Source organism: Filicampus tigris, chromosome 6, assembly GCF_054856515.1.
Source record: "Filicampus tigris isolate MCC_2025a chromosome 6, RoL_Ftig_1.0, whole genome shotgun sequence".
NCBI classification, from domain to species: domain Eukaryota; kingdom Metazoa; phylum Chordata; class Actinopteri; order Syngnathiformes; family Syngnathidae; genus Filicampus; species Filicampus tigris.
In genome coordinates this window covers 26,824,138-26,833,809 of record NC_141222.1, presented here as the reverse complement: position 1 = coordinate 26,833,809, position 9,672 = coordinate 26,824,138, and positions in this window count along the sequence as shown.

Below are 9,672 nucleotides of genomic sequence, written 5' to 3'. Positions count from 1 at the left end.
GCTCTTTGGTCTTGGAACACCACTTTGCTGTATTTTCTTCGGAAAACTTTGCCTTTTCACGATTTTGTTTTCCGGTCTGAGAGAGGTGATGTTTTTTATTTAATTTTTTTTTTTTTTTTTTTAACCTCTATCTCAAAGGACCAACATTGTCAATTGTGATGTAAACCAAAATCTTGCTGAATACATTGTCTTTCCTTATTTTCACGTTGATCTTTATAACATTTTTTATTAAAATTACCAAAAGGAAGGCTTTTATCCTTTGCAAAATCCCCCAAATTCCAGAGACCCGAAATTTGACCACCAACAATCGTTTGTATCGCATCGAAACATTTGTCCAAATGACAAGTATGGTGATCAAATATTGCCCACATGGCAGCATTTTTTTTAGTGGCCTTAAAAAAAGTCTGTAAAAAGTTAATTTGACTTGAAATTCACTTGACATGGGGTGGATTTTTCTTGTTTGGGCCCCCTGGTGGCGATGTGGTGAATGTCCCATTTCATTTAAAAAAAAAAAAAAAAAAAAAAAAAAATCAAAACTGGTCAAACTTGAGAACGGCGGAGTGAAGGATCTCACCCTTATCCCGCAGGCCAGAGACAAATCAAACACACAAAGACACACTTAAGATACGTGGGAACCTCGGAAGAAGCTGGAGCGCGTGCACGCCGTCGCAACCTCAGGATGTGCGCGCGCTCGGCTTTGCACGTCAATGCAGTTTTTTTTTCCAACAAAGGGAAAAAGTTTACCTCGGAAGCTCTCAGCCATTTTTGGATGCAATGGCAGGTAACGCGCATGCTCTGCTATGTCGTCACTTTTCAAGGAAAGAAAATAAATCTTGTAAATGTAATCAACTAATATGACTTTATTCTCGTGAAATTCACTTTTATTTGGGTGGTACTTTTTTCTTCTGAAATTGTAACTTTTTTTTTTCTTAAAATGAAGGAATCTTTTCCTCTCTAATATTTATTTTATAGTGTCTCGTAAAATTCCGACTGTAAATATTTTTTTTCTTACAAAATAATTATTTTCTGCTCAATTTCCCTTTTCTCCCCTAGTTTCTTTTTTCCCTAAATTAGGACTTTACTCATAATTAATTTTTTTTCCACACAACAATTCTTCCAAAATTCCGGTTTAACATTTTTAATCTCAAAATTAGGATTTTTCTCTAGAAAATTTACTATAAAATTAACAAAGAAATTCTTGTCATAATTACTTCTTTTTTTTTCACCCCCAACAAAACTTTAATATGATTTTATTATCACAAAATTGTCTTTTGTTAAATTCAGATGTTTTTTTTGCACTGGTAGTAATATTACAGGTTATTATTTTTTTTAATTTTGGCTTTATTCATTTGTTTCCCTTGTACTAAACAATTTTTCTCTTAAAATTCTGACTGTCAAAAAATTCCTTTTTACTTCCAATGTTAACTTTATATTCAACATTCTCATAATCAAAGAAACGTTTTTGCTAAACTACAATTGTCATAAAATTTGTTATTCTATTGTAAAATACTGACTACAATTATTTAAAAATAAATGTTCAGCTTTGTTGTAAAAATTTTTAGTTTTTGAATTTTTTTGTTGTAGTGGTTTGATTTTTTTTTTTTCTCCTCTAAATTCAAATATTCTTACAAAATTAGGATTCCGCATAACTGTTTTGTAACACAACTTTATTCTAAAAAAAAAAAAAAAAAAACTTCCCTCAATACTACCATACACTTTTTTCCCCCAAAAATTCATACTAACAATTGTTTTAATTCAATTGTCATTGTCCTTTTTTTTGGCGTACAATTCCAACTTTATTCTCGTAAAAATACCTCAGAAATGCTTCCCTTCCGAGTGATCTTCCAACGTTTTTCTTTGCAAAGTGACGACGTGTTGCAAAACAGTCGCCTGCCTGTGCTGAGAGTCCATGCAAACAGTCTTACCTCACACGTTGCCATAGCAACCGTGAAGGACGCTCGTCTCTGGTCGTTCTTTATCTCTCATTTCCGCTATATGAATAAAGAGCTTATAGATAAATATCAATATACAGAATACATATATATTTGGAGTGCACATGATCACGTATGGAAGCACTCGGCGGCATGAGCTTTTTCTTCTTCATTACTCATCGCACAGGAAACAAATAAGCTTAATTCGGGCCAGATAAAACTAAATGCAGTAATGAATACTCGCCACGCCCACCCCGCCCTCCTCAAGGCCCTTGTAAATGTCAGAACCCTAAAACCCCTCATACGCCACCCCCCCACATGTGTTCTAAGTGCCAATGACTTGTGAATTCCTAACTGTGACCCACTAATAATAATAATAATAATAATAATAAAAGAAAGAAATGATAATAATTGCACATTAACTACTGTAAAGTGAAAAGAAAGCAGACTGATTGAACAATGAGGATACGATCTTAATAAAATCAAATGTTTGTAACAAAACGTGTCCACTTTTCTATTTGAAATGAAACAAACCAAAACGAAGTCATGATTCCTGGAATCTTCATATGATGTTTTGCTGCCACCTTGTGGTCAGGTTTCACGTTGACAATTTGCAGGAATTTGAACTTGTTTTTTGTTGTTGACAAAGTTGAATTCCTTTTTTCCCTTAGATTTTCCAAACAGGGCAACTTGAGTCAAGTGAAGTTTTGGTGGCTGGTATCTGCAAACTTCATGAGTACCTGATACCGTAAAATATATTGAGTCCGTTATGGGCACAGTACCAATACGGTACCAATGGTATCAATGCTTGCCCATCACCAGTTTCAGGGGTGCCAAATTAGGGTTCCAAGACAGTCTTCATTACATTCTCAGGGGGGTCATTAGGGTTTTAGGGGTATGAAATTAGGGGTTCGTGGCACTTTTTTAGATTTGTCAAAATAGTGTTTCAAGATATAGTTTAGAGGTGTCAAGCTATACCAGACCCTTGTAGGAGTGTCAAATTAGGGTTCCGAGACACCGTTTTAGGGGTGTTGGAATTAGGGTTTGAAAAAATGGTTTTAGAGGTGCAAGACACTGGTTAAAGGGTATCAAATTAGTGTTTCAAAACTCAGTTAAAAGGGTGCCGAACCGGGGCTTCAAGATGCAGTTTTAGGAGTGTCAAATTAGGGTTCTAAATCAGGATGTTCGATAACACTTTTTTTTTTTTCAACCTATACTAGTATGAGTATTCACTCTTTGAGTACTCACCGATACCCAGTAACGATAGCTGTAGATTGATAATGTGTAAATGTAATTGAACACAATGATTTTAAAAAAATATATTTTTTTTTTATTGCGTTAAGTATCGGTTGCGAGTATTAGCAGCCTCAATGACTACTCGATGCCTTAAGACAAGGCCGGTATCGGCCCAATACCCTGACCGGGTATCGGCGTTTGCCCGCGTGTTAAATGAGGGTTGTAGGACATGGTACTAGAGGTGTCAAACCCCTTCACACAGTTTTAGCGGTGTTGAACTAGATGTCAGTTTTAGGGGTGCCAAATTAGGGTTTCAAGATGCTGTAAAGCGGTATCAGATGAGGGTTTTCCGACACAGTTTTCGGGAGGGCCGATTAGGGTTTCAAATACATGGTTATTCAAAGTAGGGTTGGAGGCACAGTTTTAGGGTTTCAAATCTGCATTAGAAGTTAGCTTGAAGTCCAGTTGCCGATAAACGGTTCGGGTTTCAAGTCTGCGTTAGGGTTACAAAATCGGACATTAAGACAGGATCAAAGTTTTACAATTGTGTATGAGGTTAGTATGCTTTATGGCTTTAAAGTTGGGCGCCAAGATGGTAAACTACATACACACATTCGATGTGTACAGGGAACATTTGACCATTAAATGAGGTTGACCTTCTGCAGCCTGTGTGTGTGTGTGTGTGTGTGTGAGAACGAGAACGAGTGTGTCTGCTGAGTCAGCTTGTCGCACGTGGGGACGTGAGCGAGTGTGTGGCGTCGCCAGAGGGCAGCGAGATGATGAAGCGCACACGCAACTGCTCACGCGTCTGCTTAAAAAAAGAGGGCAGACCACCGCCAAGGTCCAACACACCTAAACTGACTCAAAACATCCAAAAACGTTTTTGGGGTGGGGTGGGGGTGGGCGTTTGGTTGCAAAACGAAAATGTCAGTCCGCAATATTACAGCAGGTGCACTTGCTGCTGTTCTGAACACTTCTTGACTAGTCGTTACGAGGACTATACTTGAACTGGAAGTTCTGTGGCACATTATGTTTTTTAGTCTTTTTAATGCCTGTATATTTTAAAAGTATATGTTTTGAACAAATAAAATCTAGACAATACTATATGTGTGTATGCACATATATATATATATCTATATATATATAGATATGTGTATATACTGTATGTGCATGTATGCAGTATTGTATATACACATATGTAATTGTCTCTGCCAGACTCTCTGATTGGCCGATTTCATTCTCAGAATGACGAGGCAAAAAGGAAGGACTGCCCATATTTAGTATTTAACACTTCCTATAGCAATGCTTCAAAACGGATTGGCCGCCAGCATTCTTCTTAATTTCAAGTCGCCTCCACCTCCAGTCACACTTGATTCATGGCAGAAGAGGAGGAGGAGGGATGAGAGAGAATAAGAGAGAGAGAGCGAGAGAGCGAGACGGTGTGAGTCGCGTGGATGGCGAGCGGCCAGTGTTCAACGACCTTTGCGGAGGAACACACTTTTTCCCTTTCCGCCCTACGCCAACGTCACGACCTGCCTTCCTGACGGGATGCTCCCCACGTGAGCAACATGAACTCGGTCTCCTGGTCTGCGCGGCCGCATCTCAGCGCTCCCTGGATCTCCGCCACGCCGTCGAGAAGGAGTAGAAGAAGAAGGAGGAGGTCCGCCGGGGTCAAACTGGAACGCACTGCACACAAGAGCACCTGACACACAGGTAAGAAGCGTCAATTAGTTTGTATTTAGGTAGTGCCCAACAAGAGGTGGTTGTTTTTTTTTGTGTGGTTGTGAAAATTCAGCCCCCAAAGGCAGTTTCACTTAGCGACGTGAAATTTGCTGAGCATATCTATTATGAGAAGACCTACAAAAAACTGCCAAAAAAACACACAAAAAGTCTGCCAATTTGACTCAAATCAGCCATTGTTGCTTAATTTCGCTCCACAGACTGTTTTTTTTTTAATTGAGCCCCCAAAGCTAGTTTACTTAGCAACATGAACTTTGGTACTTAATGCCTGTCATGAGTAGACCGACAAAAAAAAAAAAAGCCTCAAGAACCCATGTTCAAAAAGTCATTTTGGCTCCAATCAGCCAAAATCAAGGATTTTGATTTTTTAAATAATTCATCCCATGAAGACAATTTAACCCGGCAACATAAAATTTGTAGGCATGCATATCATTGTAGACCCACAAAAAAAGTCTCAAAGATACATGACAGGGGAGGTCTTCATTCTTGGCTCCAATCGGCCAAAATCAAGTTTTATCCCCAAGAGCTTTTTGTTTTTTTCCTCCCGTTTTTTTAAATTTTGCCTCTCAAGCCAGTTTCAACTTGGCTACATAAAATTTGGTAGGCATGTCTATCTTGAATAAACTGACAAAAAAAGTCTCAAGAATCTACAGTATGTCATGCCATTTGTCTCCAATAGGTCCAAACAAAGTCTGGGCTCATAAAGGGGATTTTATTTAATTTCTGTTTCCATTTTTAATTTCAGTGAATAGGTTTCATTTAGCAGTGGGGAATTTGGTCAGCATGCCCACAAAAACGTCTCAAGAACCCACACCTGAGAAGGAGGTTTTAAGGTCAACTTTAGGCCTTTTTTTACACTTGGCTCAGTAGTGTCCTCTGGAGTGTGTCTTTTTTAAAAAAAAAAATCAGCCCATGAAGCCACTTTCACTCAGCAACATGAAATGTGGTTGGTACGTTTGTCATGAATAGACCCACAAAAAAGTCTCAAGAACACACACGAAACGACAGAAGTCTGCCTTTTTGGTATTGATTGGTAATTTAAGTCTTTTCGCATCTGTTCATTTGAGTGCTCTTGGCAGTCTTTTTGCCTTTGAAGCCAATTGGACCAACAAAAAATTTAGTAGGCACGTCCCTCATGAGTAGACCCACAAAAAAGTTTCATGTCCGAATAGGCACAGTGAAGTCTTTACCCCCTAAGGTTTTTTTTTTTTTTTTTTTAGGTTTTTTTTGTTGTTTTTTTTTAATTCAGCCCCCGAACCCAGTTTCATTTAGAAACATGACATTTGGTAAGCATGCCAATTATAAGTAGCTCCACAAAAAGTCCCATAAAATCCATACCTGAAAAGACACAGGAAGTCCATCAACACATCTCCTTCCCTCAATGGCGTGTGGATGCTATTGGCCATGTCTATTATTGTTCATACGGAACCAGAGGACGAGTGGGTTGTGTAATGTGCTATTTTGGACCAGAACGTCCCAAAGACCTGATTTGAGGAACACGTCTGGATCCAACCAATCTCTCCATCTCCTCTGTCCGTCTGTTATCCATAAATCCATGTCCATGTTCCTGATCAACGTAAGCGTGTTTATGTGGTTTTGAGACAGTCCAGAGAAGACGTGGCTGCTGTCAAAGAAAGCCAACAGAGAGCAGACGTTGTCACAAAATGAAAAAGTCCAGACGCAAACAGTGACAGTGAGACGCGGACAATACCATTTGGAGATGACGCTTCATTTTTCCCATTTGAAAATGAAACCCTCATTAGAAACTTGGCTTGAAACCCTACTTTCAAAATTCCCAACTGTCATTTGAAACCCTATCCAATTTTTGAAGCCCTAATTTGAATTTACAACCCGGCTTTAAAACCTGCGTTACGTTTAAACCTCATCCCTCATATGCAACCCTAAGTGGAAAGGCTAACTTGAAAGTGGCTTCAAAACAAATTTTGAACTCCTAACGAATTCTCAAAACCCCGGATTGGAAACGATAACCTTGGCTTGATACGCTAGTTTGAAACCACAATCCTGGCTTGATCCCTTCACCAATTGTTTGGATCCTAGTTTGACACCCTAATTTGAAACTCTAACTTGAGACCCAAACGTTTATTTGAAACCCTACTCTGGAAAACTCCCAACTAGTTTGAAACCCTAACCAATTCTTGAAACTCTAATTTTAGACTCCTATTTGAGACCCTAACCCTGCATTAAAACCATAACCGTGTCTTGAAACCCTACTTTTAAACCCTCTGCCAAATTTCACACTCACAATTTGAATCCCTAAAGCTGGTTTGAAACTGAAACCAATTACAGAAACCCTAATTTGAAAGCCCAACCCTGGCTTGAAACCCTACTTTGAAGAAGCCCTAACCCATTCTTTAATCTCCTAATTTGAAACTCTAACCGATTCTTAAAAGCCCAATTTGAAACCCAAACATTAATTTGAAACACTAAACCTCGTTTGAAACCTTATCAATTGAAAACCTAATTTGAACCCATAACCGATTATTAAAACCCCAATTTGGTATCGTTATCAATTCTTGTAACCATAATTTAAACCCTCAACCAATTCTTGAAAAAAAATCGCTTGAACCCATACTTTCAAACTGTAACTGTGGTTTAAAACCCTATCCCTCGCTTTAAACCATAATTTGATACGATAAGACAAGAAGGCCTTTATTGGTCCCACAGTGGGGAAATTTTCACCAAGCCAATGATAAATACCTTAGTTTGAAACCATAAAACTCTCTTGAAACCTTAGTTTTAAACCCTAACCATAATTTGAAACCCTAACCCCGGCTTGAAACCCTACTTTTTGAACCTAAATCTAGTTTTATATCCTAACCCCGATTTGGTACTCATCTGTTCAACCCTAAACCTAGTTTGAACCCCTAACCCTGTCTTAACCTCAGAACACTAACCTCGGTTTGAAAGAGAAACTCGAAACCCTAAGCCTATCTTGGAACCCTACTTCTACACCAGAGAAGCGCGTACCTGTTTCTTTTGAGAGTTTGCCACTCGAGCAGGAGTGTCTTGTACGTGCGACTGATTGACTTCTGGTGTCAATGTCCACTAACTAGCTCATTAGCGTTAGCACCCATTAGCATTTGCATTAGCGTTAGCCTCCGTGGCCGGCCGCTCCATTTGCCTCGGATGGGCGCGCCGACCCTCGCTCCGCACCCTACTCTCCTCTGCACAGTGCAACCCCCCCCGAGGCGCAGTCCTGAGCGTGCACAATGTCTCATCAACTTCTCTTGTGTGTACTTTGAATGGTGTGCACTTGTTCGGACTTGAAACCAGCAGGCAGTGCACTTTGCCTGCATGCTCAGCACAAAAAAAAAAAAAAAAAAAAAAAAACCCACAGCAGCGGGAAAAACGCACCATTGTTCTTCTCATGACTGACATGGTCATTTTTTTAATTTTTTTTTATTGCGATTTGTTGTACTATCCAATAAACTGTATACGTATATACAAATGACTATGTATGCATATGTATGCTAAGATGGATACGTGTACATGTGTATGTGTATACATGTATATGTATAGCTATTAGGTTATACGTGTGTTGTGTGTGTATATATATACACCCTGATTTAAAACCTTAACCCGTCAGTTGTTACCCACGCAAGACAACTGTCTCTTCTTCCCTTGCTGCGCAGCTCCATGTGGCCCCGCAGCCTTCAGGAGCGTGCCGACGCGGCGGCGGGTTGTTCCCACCAGCCGGCACCGCGCCGCCCGCCGCCCCCCATCAGCGGCAGCAGCGTGGGGCCCAACCCCACCTACTTCCACGCCGTGTACAACGTGGGAGCCGACCGCGACCCCTCCGTCCCGCCGGTGCGCAGGAGGGGGGCGCTGGTGGTCCACCGTGACGTCATCCTGGCCCACCAGGAGCACAAGAGGCTCAACACGCCCAAGGCCAGGAGGAAGCAGTGGGAGTGAGTACAACAACTGTTGGCTTTAAAAAAAAAAATAATAAAAATTTAATACATCTTTGACCCCATCGAAACCCGTATTAATGTCGAAACGTGTGAATGCACATGGTCACAGCGTATTTTTTTTAATTCATTCGGGTCAATCTCATCAATGAACAACACTGTGAATTTACTTTTATGCTGTACGTTACATAAAATGCAATGCATTAGATCCAATCACATAATTTCATCATGATATTGTTAAAATGGCGATGCATTTCTGACATTGGATGAACGATTTGATCACATAAGTAATATCTAAACCATTTTTCAATACGCTTAGCTGTTAATTAAATTCAATAAATAACCTTTATTTTCATTCATCACTGTGATTGGTCATATAGCCTCATCAGTTGTGGTGATGCAGTTTTCCCTGCGACCGCTAGATGTCGCCAGACTCACAGAAAAGAACTATAGGCCGTATATCACTTGCAGATGGGGCAATGAGGATTTCCAATCAACCTGACAAAATAAACGGTTTTAGTGCATCGTTTGAAGATTAAATGAGATTAGATAATCACATAAATTGAAATGAGACATTTGGCTGCTTCACTTGACAGCGCATTCGTTTGATTTCCTCTTCTGCTTAGAGAGACACTTCAATCTTGCTGCTTGTTGCCGCCGATGCTTTTGCCTTGTGTCGATTGTGTTGCGTTGTGCTCTTGCGGCTCCGTCTCACAATCAGCTAATAGTCTCGGTGCAGCGACAGCGCCTTTGCGGGAATCAAACGACAATGCGAGCAATTAGCTAATTCCTCCGCTGACATCAGCAGTCCTCGTAAATTGTCGGCAACGCTAGAC